At 53.5% G+C, this 15,264-nt stretch overlaps 1 protein-coding gene across 6 annotated transcripts in view; it reads left to right on the top strand.

Moving 5' to 3' along the window:
* Positions 1 to 15,264, top strand: part of Kirrel3 (kirre like nephrin family adhesion molecule 3) — a 547,843-nt gene that overhangs the window by 481,810 nt on the left and 50,769 nt on the right. The window lies entirely within an intron of this gene.

Below are 15,264 nucleotides of genomic sequence, written 5' to 3'. Positions count from 1 at the left end.
CTGCACCGAAAAGGAAAGAAGGGAGTGTGATTCTCCAGCTGCCGGTCTTAAAAATCCGTAGCAGAAACGGTGCTCCGGAGGGAGGGTTTCGGGGCTCTCTGGGAGCCGGGGCTTAATTGAATTTCTTTCCCTCTGAGGGGCACCCCTCTGAGGGGATGCTGCGTATGGCTGTGCTAGCACAGGATCATGATCCTCACCCCCTGTCCTCTTTCCAGACAGACGGTAGGGAACAGGGGCAGCACACCCAGGACAGCCCCTGGGACAGCACCGATGAGGGGCTGGAGCCCCCATCTTGGGTCAAGCGCATGCTCTGTGCTGGGCAGCCCACAGCCACAGCCTGGCTTTTAGTGAGTGGAGCCCATGATAAAGGCCGAACCCATTCACAAGCCACAGCCACAGGAGGCGCGCAGACGAGTCTGGTGGGTCCCCAGCGTGCCTTCAACATTCTTTGCAACTGTTGTCCCTGTTTAAGATTCTGGAAGGTTTATGTTAAAGTTCAGATTTCTGGCTTCTCTTGCAAAGACCCGGCCACCATGGGCAGGTTGGCCTGTGCCAACTGTGGCACCAGCTGTGCAAGGACTGCCTCCTTCTCTGGGGAGTGCCCTGTGGGCCCCACTCCAGCAAGAAGCATGGGGGAGGCAGGGAGAGTCCCCTTTAAGGAAGGTGTAGGTGAGGTCCAAAGCTTGAGTGGAATCTGAACAGTTAATGGATCTGGGTGGGTGAGTGGGTCTTGTGTTCCTTTCCTGCTAACAGCTGTTCTGGCTTAAAGAGCCCAGAACTCAGAACGAACTGTGTGGCTTCAGATGCTGGCTGGGCCACTTGTCACCTACCGTAGTATGAACGTGCTCTGTTCTGTGCGGGACCCATTCACAGCACCCAGAGTGGACAGAGGGAGAATCCGGGCCCATCTGTGGCTCTGCCTTCCTCCCCTGGTCACCCTGACACTCTGAAAACAGGCCCACACCAGCCCCGCGTGACCACTGCAGAAGTGAAGATGAAGGACCAGACTAGGACGCTAACTGGCCAGCCATGCTGGGGTGGAACAAGGTAGCCTCTACCAGCCCGCAGTCCCAGCCCTCCACCCAGAGTCCTCAGGGCAGCAGAGAGAAGTATGAGAGGCCCGGCCAACTGCCAGCAGTGCTCCAATGCCTGCAAGGCCCTGGCCCTGGGCACAAAGCTCACGGTGAGGAAATGGAACCCACAGAAGGCTGAAACTGGGCAGCTCCCGGAAAGCAGGAAGGAATATCTCTGCAGCAGGAGACAGGAGCCTGGGAGAGAAAAGCTGACTGCTGGGGTCTGTGTGCAGATGCAAAGAAACTAGCAATAGCCAGCATTCACAAGCTCATAAGGTAATCACAGTAGGACTTCCTCTCCTGATGTGTCGGGGAATGCCATTTCCCAGCTAGACTCATATTCTGGCTAGTAGAGGTATCAAATGATATAGGCACATCGGTGCTGAAAAACATGCAGTAAAAACACATCCTATTTTTCAGCTAAGTTGAGTCACAGGAACTAGCCTCATCGAGTGCTGAAAAGGTTTCCTTCTGGTCTGCACCCTGCACATGGCCCATCAGGAAAGGCTCCTGGCCATCTGTGCCATCCTGTCTCCTGTGTGGCTGCACCTGGCTACAAGAGGCTACTTAAATTTACATTTAATTCAAATAAAGCAAAACTTCAGAAACCAGCCTCAGCTGTATCAGCCTCACTCAGTGCTTGGTAGCCCCCGTGGCTTTGGGAAGGCTGGCATTGCTGGGTCTACTGGCCACATCCCACCTCATCATCCTCCAAAACCCCAGCAGCATCCAGGGATGGAGACACATTCCAAGGTTTGGGCCTGGGGAAGCAGAGATCACCTTTCCAGAACATTTGTATCAGTTCTATGCTGTTGGTGGGTAGAGGCTTCCCATTAATTCATTCATTCCTTTATCCATTGGCTCTTTATTAATCATCTACTGTGTGTGGAAGCATGGGGCCAGATTCAAATGCCTTTTGTGCTCTCAAGGGTTTATGGCCAATGGAGGGAGAGGACATACCTCCACATATTGTCACAGCAGGCAGGGTAACAGGAGGGCTTGGTTGTGCAAGCTAAATGCTGAGACACAGGTCTCTTCCCCTGAAGGAATCGGGGAAATTTCACAAGGCGTGTGGCTACTAAACGCTCCCTTGATAGAATGATACCTCGAGGGAGGAACTAGGTCATAATAACATGAGCAAAGGCACAGACTGGAATGTTTGAAGGGGGTCACCTGAGACGTGGAGTGGGGGTAGGCACTCAAAGACGAGGTTCAGAAGAGAGGGCCTTGAGCCACTGTGACGAGTTTGAAACCCTTTGTGAGCGGTGGGAGGGCACTGGGTGTCTGAGGAAGTTTATTACCTGATCTGATGGCCCCAGAAGGGAACTGTGTGGGGTGCACAGTGTGAAGCTAAAGGCAGAGAAGTATTGGTTATTAGATCCTGTTTAATAGGCAGCTTGTAGTTTGCGGAAGAGCTTACTAGAAGCAGAAAAGAAAAGGGTAGGTTTTGAGACTGGCTGAGCACTGCCCTTGTATGTCTAAGGCTCTGGTTTGGTTTCTGGACTGTGAAACAGGGGAAAGTGGGGCAGTCCTGTGGCAGGGGACTGACAGAGAGCTGAGGAGTCCCTGCTCTCTCTTTTCGTGAACTGGGGGGATCCTGTGTGAAGCCTTTAAGTCCATTTGATCCAGCAATGAATCTGGCAGCAAATATTCCAAACTGCTTAAGCAATGTACTATTTCTCTAGTGATCCAGAAGTTTCCATGCCTCAGCGTCTAGAAGTTTCCATGCCTTAGTGTCTACTGGCCCTTACTAAGAGCCTCTGCAGACAGCTGTGCAGGTGAGAGTCCTGGACTCAGGTCCACAGGGGACGGTGCTTCTCATGGGGCCGGCACACCTGGCTGCCTGCACACCTGGCTGTCCGCACACCTGGCTGCCTGCACACCTGGCTCTGTGCACACAGCCCACCACTCTGGTCCTGAGCCCCAGGTTCTCCTAGCTCCCCAGAGATCAGGCAGGGAACATCATGGGATACCTGCTACTCTCCAGTCCCTCCTCTCCAGTCTGTGGCACTTGGCATGCCCTGGAGAGCATTAGCACCTCTTGGGGAATATTTAACCAAAAACAATTTCTAGTTGGGATCTGTTATAATTACTAATTAGATCTGATTATAATTATCTCTAGCTGCCATCCCTCACCTGACACACAGAGTAGCTCGGATGCCTCGAGACAATTAGCAGCGAGTCTTCCTGATACACGGGCTGATTAGGAACACAATCCCAGGGTCAGGAAGAACTTGGCTTATTAAAGGGAGGCCGCTGTTTACCAAGAAATGTTGTGAGCAAATTAGATTAAATTAATGAGAGGGAAAGCAGGGGTGAGGAAACAGGCATCCTTTTTTCCTTTTTGTCTCAGTTGATGACATCACTGGGGGGGAGCTGAATTCCCCTTTGTGTTCTGAATTCTGGAACCTCAGGCTTTCAGGGTTTGTCAGCCACCCGTCTTCCCCTTGTAATTCAGCCAATCCCATCCAGATCACAGTAAGCAGAACTGCTAGTTGTGTGACTTCCGGAAGTTCACTTCCTGAACCTCAGCTTCCTCATCTGTAAAATAGGGGGGGCATCTGTCCCAAAGCCACACCTGAGCTGTCAGGTTCTGGGCATGTTAGCAGGGGCCCACAAGCCTGCTGGGGCCAGAAACCACGGCTTAGGCACCTCGGAACCTCTAGACTCAGCCCCAGGCTTGGCCCACAGTGCTCGGAAACTGAGGGAACCACACTTAACTCCCACCCAGGGCCAAAGCAGGGATGTTTCCTGAGCTGCACGGGCAGCAGCTGCAGAACAGAGGCCAGCTATGATGGGCCAAGCCTGGGTGGGCACTCCTACCTCGGCACTCACATAGCTGCTTCCTCTGGTGAAGAAAATCAGTAACCTCCATTGCTGTGGTTCACCGTGAGGAGGGAGAGCTGGGGACCAGCTGGGCAACCCCGGAAAGTCAGCTCGCCTCTCTGAGCTACAGCATCTGCATCTACGGAGAGCTCTCTGCTATCACAGATCCCAGCTAGAACTGCACTGGTATTGATCTGACAGCTCTGGTCTGGGGGCTATGGGCCTGGGCCATGGGGTGTGTGGGGCCCGAATTACCAAGGAGAAATTCCTCTACTTGCTGCATATGGAGTATGGGGAGCCCAGGCACTAGGTGCACAGAAAACCACCCCCAGAGGAAGCCCTTGTTCAAATCACTTGGCCTCTATGACCCTCAGGTCTTTCATCTATAAAATAAAAAGAATACAGGACTGGCTGGGCATGGTGTCACACACCTGCAGTCCCAGCATTTGGGAGACAGAGGCAGGAGATTGTTGTGAGTTTGAGACCAGCCTGAGCTACAAAATGAGCTCAAGATCAGCCTGAACTGCATAGTGAGACCCTGTCTCCAAAAGACAAAAAAGAAGGAAGAGAGAGTAAGAGAGAGAGAATATAGAACTTGAGCCAGGGATTTAGCTCAGTTAGCACAGTGCCTGCCTGGCAAGCACAAGGTCATGAGTTCGACTCTCAGTACCAAAAGAAAAAGAAGAACACAGTACTTGGCCCACCAGTGCTCCAGGTACTGGAAAAAAGGAAGATGAGTTTGCACAGGAAGGGGTCCTGCACACAGCCGAGTGCTCTCTGTGCACTGAGCCCCGATGCTTTGAGGACCGGCTGGCCATTTCTGCAAACCCATCTGCTCACCCACTGCTGCAGAACAAATTCCCCCTGAACTCTGACTTTAGCAAATAGAAATCATAGTTTAGGTCTCGCAGTGTCCACAGGTCAAGAAGCTGAGTTCAGCTTGGCTGCCCAGCTCTGTCTGCGGTCAGACAGAGGTGGGACTGGGCCCTTCTCAGAGCGCCCCAACTCACCTGCCTGCTGCCTGGGCCTGAAAGATGCTAACAGCCAGCCATCACGCTGCTGAGGCTCTCGGCCTCTTTGTGCTCTCTGCAGTGCGATGGCCTCGGGGTAACTGCTTCTTACACAGCTGCTCACAGCTGCTAAGTGCCTTTGCTGTCACTGCTGGCAAATGTCACAAAAAGTCTGCTGTGGTCCCCTAGGGTGCCTAGGTCTGCGTTGCGTTTTATCTGCTTTCAGAAATACAGACAAGCCATTCTGAACGAGGCGGGCCTTAGCCTCAGCCCATCTAGCCAGCCCCATTAGCCATCTGAGAGTGAGCATCCCTGCCCTGCCTCTGCTCACACAGCCTGTCCTGTGGCCAGAATCCCTGCATGTGTGTCTGCCAACCCTCCACCTGTCCTACCCACCTCCAGGGATGCTCTGGAGGGTTTGGGGGAAGTAGGCACCAGAGCAAAGGCATCAGATGCCCTTTCCACCTCTGCGGGACCTTGGGGAGCCAGGGATTTAACACTGCCATCCATCTTTGGCACCCCAGATTCTCAGAGACACTAAGCATGCTCAGAATCAGGGAGCCATCGCTGTCAGAGTCCCAGCATCCAGTGCGGGAACACAGGCTCCACAGCCTCAGCTCACGTAACTGTGTGCTCAGCTCACTCGACTTCTCCAGCGTTCGCTTGACTCTCTCCCACCACCCTCTGCATGCCAGGTTCCTGCCTGCCTCCACGCCAGCTCCACGGGGTCCTACCTTGCATCCCCATCCCCCCCATGACAGCACTGAGCACACAGCGCCATGCTCTGGGGGTTTCTCCCCAGGCTGGCGGGTGCCCCCTGCTGCCAGGACCATGTCTTCGTGCTGTCTGGGTCTGAGTAGCCCATGCCCAGCAGACAACAGACTCATGAGGTTCACTGAACAAATGGGCAGCCCCCACAGTTACCTGCAAGCTAAGGGAACTTCCTCTCAGCAGCAGTGTCCACTAAGTTCTAGAGCCCAAACCTGCCCTGAGTGATGGGGAAGATGGAGTGCCAGGAGAGAGACAGCTCAGAGACCAGAGAGAGACTAGAAGCTCAACTGGCAAAGTTTCCTTTGCTTTTTCCCTGCACCAGCTTCCCTCGCCCTCCACTCCTGCCTTGAACCAATCAAATCTCCCTGAGCCTCGGTTTTCTTATCTGAAAAATGGGCATAATAGTAGCTACCTATCTAAAAGCATTGTTATGGGGAAAATGAGGTAAGTGCCAAATCGTAAAGTGCTTTACAAACTGTGAAGTTCTGAAGAGAAGTTGGAAGTCAAAGGTACACCTTTCTTCCCAACCCTGCTGTGCTTTGTGCAGTGACAACACATCAGGAAGCTGGAAAGCAGCTGTAATTAAGTACTTTGCACCACAAAAACTGTCAAATACAGCGAGTCAGATCTGGGTTTGGTTTTGTTTGAAGAGCAGGCTCAGCAGCATACTGCCGGCCAAGCATCTACCCAGGTTCCGGGGAGACCTCAGGTGCATCACTGCAGCCTGGGGGCTTCTGTCTCCTAACTGTGAAGGAAGAGCGTGTGTTCCTCTCTGCCACTGCTCAAAGAACTTAACAGACATGCCCGACCTCTTTCACCAACCAGGCTGGTGAACCCCAAATGCGAGCCATCATTCTCCCGGTCCTTTATGATAATCATCCATCCTAAAATAAGCAAGAGCAGAGCCAGAGCGGGACTCACACCTGGCACAGTGCCTGACCGCCTTCCAGGGCCCGGGACAACAAGGGTCTTATAGACATTCAGGCCATAAACGGGCCATGGAGCCATCTGGAGGGCTGGACAGGGCGGGGCTGCAGGCTCTACACTAACTCCAGCAAGAGCTGTCAGGAGAGCACAGAGGGCTACCTTCATTCCCAGTAGGACCGTGAGGTGCAGGGGGCGTCCCCCAGGGCCTGTGCACAGCGACACTTGCCCATCTCAGGTGCTCAGAGGGGGGAGCTGAGGCCAACTTAGAAAGCAGGCTCTGCCCACCACATTAAGCAGCTGGGTTATTCACAGGAAATACCTACTGTGTGCTTCCCTATTTTAGGGACTTTGAAATGTAACTGTGAACAAAACAGACTTCCCATGTAGCTTCTGCCAATAAAAAGAGATAAACAGTAAAGCGACAGACACTATAGTGTCATGAGTGCCATCAAGCCATCAAAGCGGGACAAGGCCAGCGGTGCCATTCTCTCAGCCTAAGTAACATGACCACGTCCACAGACAACCAGGACTGAGCCGACAGACAGCCGCAGGGTGTGCAGAACTGAGCTCTAGGAAGCACGCGGGCCCCGAGGCAGGAGTACTGTCCTTCAGCAGCCCCAGCAAGGAAGCCTGTGTGATGAGACAGCAGGAAAGGGAGGCCAAGGAAACAGAGATCTTGCAAGGTCTCTCTGCTTTGGATTTGACTGTGCTTAAAGCTGTGGCCCAAAGAGTGACATACACAGCCCAATGGTCAGTGCAGAAACCCAGGCACCCCTGAAGTCCCAGGTGTCAGATGCCAGTGACTGGAAATTGGGCAGAAGCATGCAGGTGTGGAGAAATAAGATCTGCATTCATTTCACCGTTCAGTATAACAGGGTCTTTCTGTGCTGCCCAGACTGGCCTCAGACTCCTGAGATCTGACCATCTCCTGCCTCAGCTTCCTGAGTAGCTGGAACTACAGGCATAAGCCACCTTGCCCAGTTTCAGATCCATTTGTGTTTCAAAATTGGAGCTCACAGCCTCAAGGCGAAAGAAAATGTGCCAAATCAAAGACATCTCACAGTGTTTTCCAGCTGCTGGCAGCAGGGAGCTGCTATTTGCTGAGGTGCCAGGACTACAGCCCCAGAGGCACAGGGCTCTGCCTTTTGTCAGGAGAATGGTGAGGACAGGAAAGAGCCCCAGGGCTTAGAGAAGGCAGAAGGTGATTCAGAGTTCCCCTCCCACCTGTGATCCTGACAGGGACACAAACACATGTTGAAAGGGCACAGCAAGGTCACTTCCTTCCCATGGTGTCTACAGCCAGGGTGTAGCAGGGCTCTGCAAGGAAAGCTGGGTGTATGTGACACGCAGGAAGGAGGCGTGTTTGTAAGGAACAGTGCGAGGCAGAGACCAGCTAAGACCACCCAGCTATGTAAAGGCAACTTGGGGTAGAATTCATTGTGCCTGTGTGCAGACAGATAGAGGGCAAAAGGGCCGTCTGCAGGAAGCAAAGAGAAGCGGGCTTTTTTACAGGGCTTGAAAGAGGGCAAGGGGTGTGAGAAGGGAAGCTCTCAGAAAACGTCAGCGGTCAGAGCTTCTTGGATGTCTTGTGCTTCAGTGGGCAAAGTCCTCACGGCGTTCAGTGTAAATGTTTGGGTGTCTTCAGATATCCGGGAGTTTGGAAGATTCTGTGCTCCATCTTAGCTCTTTTATGACATCCTGTGTTTGCCAAGGGCGCTGGTGCCTCTGCTGGCAGTCAGGGAGAGTCCTGTCCAAATGGAGCCTTATAGTGTGCACATGTGCAGTGGTCACAGCTACCCACACACGAGGCAGTCACACATATCCACACACGGGGTTACTTGCGCATGAGTGTGGGCCTATCCCAGCCTGCAGTGGTCATGCTCACTCACACATATTCACACAAGCAGAGGCCACACAGGGAAACGCAGCCCATGACAGTGAGAAAGGGAGGGACGCGGGCAGTCAGGGAGACTCAGAAGGAAGAGAGCTGGGGTCTCAAGAAAGAGCCGCTGCGGGGTCAGCCTGGGAGAGGGGCAGTGGGGAGCAGGAAGAGGGATCACCTGGAGGACCTGAGCCCAGGAGACGGGGATGTGAGATCAAGCCAAGGGCCTGGACTCCGTGCTGTAGACAGAGGAAGCCCCTGGGACTCTCCAGGAGGCAGAGAGGAGCAAATCTGAGCGCCCTGTTCTAAGCTACACTTTTCCAGCTGCTTCCGCCTGCTTCTCTCTTCAGCCTGCGTCTCTCTAGACCCCAGTGCAGCCCAGCGCCTGAGCAGCAGGGCCTGGGGCCTGCCTTGCGGTCACGGCAGCGGGACCAGCTGCAAACTGCCAGTCCCTTGGAATTAGTCAGTGCACAGCCTGGCCGCCCTATGGGCCCCAGCTCAGACACGCCAGAGCCCTGCTCACCTGGCTTCCCTGCCTCCCCCATCCGTCCTGTCCATACCCCTCCACCCCCAGCGCCTGATTGGATGAGTGTCACCCAATGAGCCCGAAGGATGGGCTCAGGAAGGGCTGCTCATCTCTGTCTGCAGGACCTCAGGAGCCCTCCCCACCGCCATCTTCCCTGGGCAGCTGTACTGGCCTGGTTCTCACCTCCCCTTGGACAGCTCCAGGCCTAAGGGAGCCCTCAGGTATCCAAGCACCCTAGAGTTTCTTTGGGTTTCATCCCCACCAAACTAAGGAAAAGAGAAGCAGCCCTCTTCCTGGTCCACCACCAGGTTCAGGACAAGTCTGAGAGTTTGTGCCCCTTAGACGCAAAATTTAAGGAGCATCAATAACTCAGGCTGTGTAACAACATATTAATGCAGTGTCTTTTATGTTTTGTTTTTTGTTTTGTTTGTGGCAGCAAGGGTTGAATCCACGGCCTCACACATGCCAGACAAGTCCTCTATCACTGAGCTATGCACCCAGCCCTTTTTATTTTGGCATAGGGTCTCACTAAGTGGCCCAGGCTATACATGAACATGTGACCCTCCTGCTTCAGCTTCCCAAGTAGCAGGAATTACAGACATGCACCACCATGCCCAGCTTACTGCAATATTAAAAATCAAAATGAGGCCAAGGTTTTAGCTCAGCAGCTCAAGCACTTGCCTGGTAAGTGTGACATACTGATCCCTGGTACCAAAAAACAAAAAAACAAAAAATGAATGAAAAAAAACCCCAAAGTGAACAAAATATCAAACTACTACACAATGAGGAGACCCACAGCACTGGGTAATGGAGCCATCACAGCACCTGAGACAACAGGAAAAATGTGGCCCTATACTATGTGCGTGCGTATGTTTATGTGTTTTTTTAATGGTTAATTTTTTTTCCAGCACATTAAAATAGTTGAAAATATTGAAACATTTAAAAGTAGGTATATTAAAAGTCACAGCATTATTTTAAGCATAAAGATTGTATTTATAGCACAAACTAGAGATGCATTTAATTCTATTTTCCTGGCTTTCCTGGAAGCAGAGTCATCAACAGCAGAAGCCCTTTGACTTCCCGTGTACCTCATTTCCCACTGGGAAACAGCCGCATTTGGTCATTTTTCCTGACCCAGTGACCACCTGCAATAACATTTAATCACTTCAGCTTCCTGGCTCTTCTGGGTTTTACTTAAAATTGTGCCATTTTGTTCACTGTGGTTATTTTGCACTTTTTAGGTTGCATTAAGATGTTTATCTGCGTTTCTGAGGTTTGGCACACACCCTTAAATTGTGTGTCCAAGGCCAGTTCCTCGCCATGGTCCTGGCCTCAGTAGGAGTGAGGGTGTAAGGCCCCTGCCCTCAGCTCAAGCCTGGACAGGACTCTAGAGGAAGGTAGCACCGGCTGAGGCCAGCTGGGGGTTGGCGACAGGTCGGCCCCGTAGCACTGCCCGGGCAGGGCCAGCTGAGGACGGGAGCGTAGGTCACACTGGGCTGTAAGGAAATGCATGGACCTGAGGCTCGGGATCTATCTTCACCTCGCCATGAGTGCTGGCAGGGCCCTGCGGTGCCCTGAGCCCTCTCCTCTGGATCCATCCTGCCATCTCTCTGAATCTGTGTGAGTTCAGGTGAACCCTTGAAAAGGAGCCGTCCTGAATCATAGTCACAAATGCCCCTAGTCGGTGAGCCCTGTGCCGTGGCCCTCTGGTCTCCTGGTCCAGCATCCAGGAGCTCTTGTGTCTGACTTGGCTCCTGCGCTCGGTCTTTCCTAAAAGGTGGTGTCACTGTGCTGTCTGCAGGTCTCTGTTTCGTCCCCCCACCCCCACCCCTGTCACTCTCTCTAGCCAGGGACCCAGAGTGGAAGAGATGGGGGCTCAGATAGGAAAAAGCCCACTCCCCATGCCCTCAGAACCCCACCAGCATCCCCTGATTAACTCTGCACTGCTGTCAAGTACGAGCTGCACGTGAGGACCGAGAGGCCCTCGGAGTCCCTCAGCGGGGTGGGCTGGGGAGCCAGGAACATGGGCTGCCGGCTGCCTTCCTGCCTTGCAGGCCAGGTGGATCCAGTGCCCAACAGGAGCAATCAGCGGCCTCGCCCTGAGCCCTCTCCCCTCCCAGCTGCTGCCCCTTCCCTCCAGAGCTCCTCAGCCTGGTATTCTCCCTCCTCATCCTCCTCTTCCCTTGCTCATAGAAACAAGTTTTGGAAAATCAGCCAGGCAGGAGCTAACTGGGAGCAGGGGTAACTTCAGGAAAACTAATGAGCAAGGGTGTGGGTGGACATGAAATGAGAGGGATTCTGTGAGCAACCCCACGTTTTATAAGCCTTGAGAAACTGAGGTGAGCAAGAATGGAGGGCATTTGATTCACTGAAGGCAAATAAGAAAGTCTGGGTTTTGAAACCACCCTTTCTGTGCCCAGAAAGATGCTAACTTGCTGGGTGGCTTTGGACATGTTGCTTAACTTCTCTGGGTCAGCTCCCTCGTCTGTCAGGTACATGAGATTAGATCAGCTCCAGGCAGGGCCTTCCATGCCATTGACCTGTAACTGGCCCATGAGAAACGTCAGGAGTCAGCATCTCCTCCTGGGCCACAGGTAGGCCAGTGGCCCTGCCCGGGCTTCCTTACCTGCTAGGGACCTTGCCTAGGGATGCACAGTCCAGGAATCCATCAGCTAGAGCATGACAGCAGCAGGAAGCCAGGTGCCAGGCTCAGCCAGAGTCCCTCAGGGAGCTGTGAGCCAGAGGGGCAGAGAGGGAAGTGGCAGGGTCCCCGCTGGTGCACTCAGGAATCCAGCTGCACACAGAGCCAGCTATGCCTGCCAACACCTGGGCAGACCTCCTGTTTACACAGCCGTCTTCACCACAGTGCTCATGCTGCACCCACTTTTCAGATGCAGACATTGAGACTAGAGCAGTGGGACTTGCCTGTGTACACATAGCTGGAAAGTGCTTGTCCTGGGCCTCCAGTGCCACCTTTGGGATCCAGCCCCAGGATGGCGGAAGCCCTCTGCTCTCCTCTGGGGACCCCTTTCCACTATGGAAGACATGAAACCCAGACCAAGCCCACTGCACCCTCCAAGGAAGCTGCAGGCTCCTCTGCCTGCCCATTAATGCCTCCCTAGTAGATGGCATTAATTTGGCTGTGAAAGAAAGGCAGGCGGGGGTCTCTTCTAGTCTGGCCCCAAGACTGCAGCTGGCTTGGTGTGGCTTCTTGGAGCCTCAGACCACTACCTGAGAGGAGATGGGGGAGCAGAGCCAAGACTGGGGAGTTGAGGACAGAGAGGTGAGAAGCAGAGGGTGAGATTCACTGAGCCCTGAGCCTGGGTTTTACAGTGCATCTCACCGACCATCCCCCCAACTCTTCTAGGTAGGTAGCTCAGCCCCAGGAATTTTTTTTTTTTTTTTTTTGTCTTTTTCTTTTTTATCAGTACCAGGGATTGAACTCACGACCACACACTTGCAAGGTAGGTGCTTATGCCGCTGAGCTAAATCCCCAGCCCCTAGCTCCCAGGAATTCTGAGCACTGGTGGAATGCAGGTCCTGGTGGTCAGTTTTCAGTGAGGTCCTCACGGACAGGACCAGGCTGATGGATGCTTCAGGCAGAGAAATCCCTGCTCACCTCTCTCCTTGCCGTGTCCAATGAATGCAAATGAACACTAATGGGAGTCTAAAATAAACAGACTCAAGGAAGCGGAGCCACCGTGCTTCTCCTCCTCATCCTACCAGCGCACGCACACGCGCTGCATCCCAAAGTCAAATGCAAATGATATTTTCAATTACATACTAGGTCCAGATTATCCATGCCTCTGGCCACAGACATTAATGCCCATCACGGAAGCTCGCTGTGATGTTAAGACACATCCAGTACCCTTCTCCTCAAACCAGCACTCGACAGCCTGCCCCACCTGCTCCTCTGAGCAGCCTATCGGTTGTTCCCAAGCAACACATTTTCACTTTGGCCGATCTATGCAGCACGTGCAGCCCGGATTCCAGCACAGTGACAGTGCTGCAGAGCTGAGCAGAAGCCCACACATTCGTGCACGGACTGATCCCAGGGTACCCAGGCGAGGCTACGCCATCCTGTCTCTTTTTATAGAGCATCCACCATGCACAGAGCGCTTTCTAGGGCAAGTGGGTTGCTAATCAAAGGGAAAGAAAGGCCCTGGAGGAGGCTGCTAAGAGAAGGGAGATGCTTAGAATGCAAGGCCTGGCTGATGGGTCCCAGCAGAAAAGGACAGTAGAGGACACAGGGAGTGAGGCCCTCGTCCAAGGTCTCGGAAGAGCCAAGGGGCACCAGCTGTCCCGGTCCTCACCTCCTGACCCAGCGATGCCCTTATGAACCCAAAGCTCAGCCTCTCCCAAAATTGGCTCATGAATCTAACACAGGATGTCAGTCGGGCCAAGGGAAACTTCTGGAGCTAGAAGATACGCAGGTGTGTCTGCAGCACTGCAGTGTATACAGGAGACACACGGGACTATTTTTAGCCCTGACCCTTGAGTTCTCTACCTCCCTCCCCTCTGACGCAGACCTACCTCTGACCTTTGGCCATTTTGTCATAACTCAGCTGTCAAGTGCCCGCTCTAGGCAGGCCTGGAACTGAGGCAGAAAATACCAAGAAGCATCTGACAGGGTTGTCCCCTTAGGAGGCTCACGACCTGATCAGGCACCTCCACCCAGGCACCAGTGGTGAGTTCTGGGCACCACGGTTGAGGTGCCATGCTGCGTCCTGGGACACACAGGAGAAGGGGTCTGGGGCCTCTAGTCCGATGCTTCATCATAGTTTGGTGGAGATCAGAGGGGACATGTGAGCAAAACCTAAAGGTCATATAGGTGTCCCCAAGTCAGAAAAGGGAAGGGAGGGCATTCCAGGAAGAGCCTGAGACCAAGAGGCCTAAGGAAGGCCGAGCCAAGCTGGTGCTACAGAGCCTTGCACAACATATGTAAGGGAGTGACATGATTGGCTTGTCACTTTAGGGGGTCTCCTGACAGCCTGTGGGGATAGGTAGGGACAGGTAGAGATAAGAAGATAGAGGTCATCCACCAGGTTTGTCCTGCATAGCTCTGGAGAGGAGGGAGGCCATGCGACCCTCCGTCTATAACCTCCTTTGGGTCACAGAGCAGGAAACAGGTAAGCGTTGGCTGGTACCAGGCACCCCCTCCTGCTCGTTGGCTCATCCCTGCCCTGGGCACCCAGCTCACAGATGCCTATTTCCAAGACCCACACTGTCCCCAACTCCCAGGTGAGCATCAGCCTCCCCAAGGCCAGCAAGAGGACTAGCAAGCCAAAGGACAGGTAGAAATTATCAATCCCTCCGACTGGAGAGTTAAAAACAAAATTAATCTTGCAGTGAAGCTCCAGGCTGCATAGCATTGTAAGCTCACATTTGGGAGGTGTTACAAACCCAAGGGTCCCATCAGATCTACCTTCCCCAAAAAGGGCCACCTCAGGGCCCCAGGGTGTCAGGGAGAAGCAGAGATGTGGGGGCCTGCGGGGGAGCCCCAACTCCTCTCAACAAAATTGGCAGGAGGGCAGCTTTCCCATGAGGCTGCACCCAGGATGGAGGGCCCTGTACCCCGTGGCCCTCACGCTACCCCAGATGCCCAACACCAAGTGCAACGGCTCTCTGCTTGAAATTAAAAAGGAGAGACGTAAGTGGTGGACCCCTGTAATCTCAGCACTCAAGGACTGAGGCAAGAAGATCATGAGTTTGAGGCCAGCCTGGTCTACCGAGCAGGACTCTGCCTCCAAAAACAGAAAAACAAGAGCAGGTGAGACAGAAATCCTCAGTCTTCCTCTGTGATCTTAGACACATAGCTGCCATTCCCCATCACTAGAATCACCCCTCCCTGCGTCCCCTGGGGCATGAGGTAGCTTTCAGTGAGCCACCAACAGGGAGAACCAAGCAGATGGGCCAGCACCCAGTAGGCTTGAAATCATCTACGCAGAAAAGTAGAAAGTTCGCACAGACACTAGGAATGTCTGAGGAGCATCCTCCCTCTATCTAGGGCAGTCCCCCACCCAGTGCCCATACCCTGTCATCTCTACCTGCCTGGTGGCATCCTGAGCAAATCTGATAAGGTCACCCATGGTCATTGTCACTAGGAGACACTGTGGCTCCTCCCAGGTGGCTTTTCTTCCTTTTGCATTTGATTTGAGCGTCCCTGGCATTCGCAGACCTCACCCCAGCAGCTCACCTAACCTACCAAAGGCCGGGCCCTGAGGGGCAGCCTTCCTGAGCCTCAGTGCA

The sequence above is a fragment of the Cavia porcellus genome, unplaced genomic scaffold (assembly GCF_034190915.1).
Source record: "Cavia porcellus strain 051 isolate PalLab524CR breed Dunkin Hartley unplaced genomic scaffold, mCavPor4.1 scaffold_9, whole genome shotgun sequence".
NCBI classification, from domain to species: Eukaryota; Metazoa; Chordata; class Mammalia; order Rodentia; family Caviidae; genus Cavia; species Cavia porcellus.
This window is presented reverse-complemented; position numbering and strand designations above follow the sequence as displayed.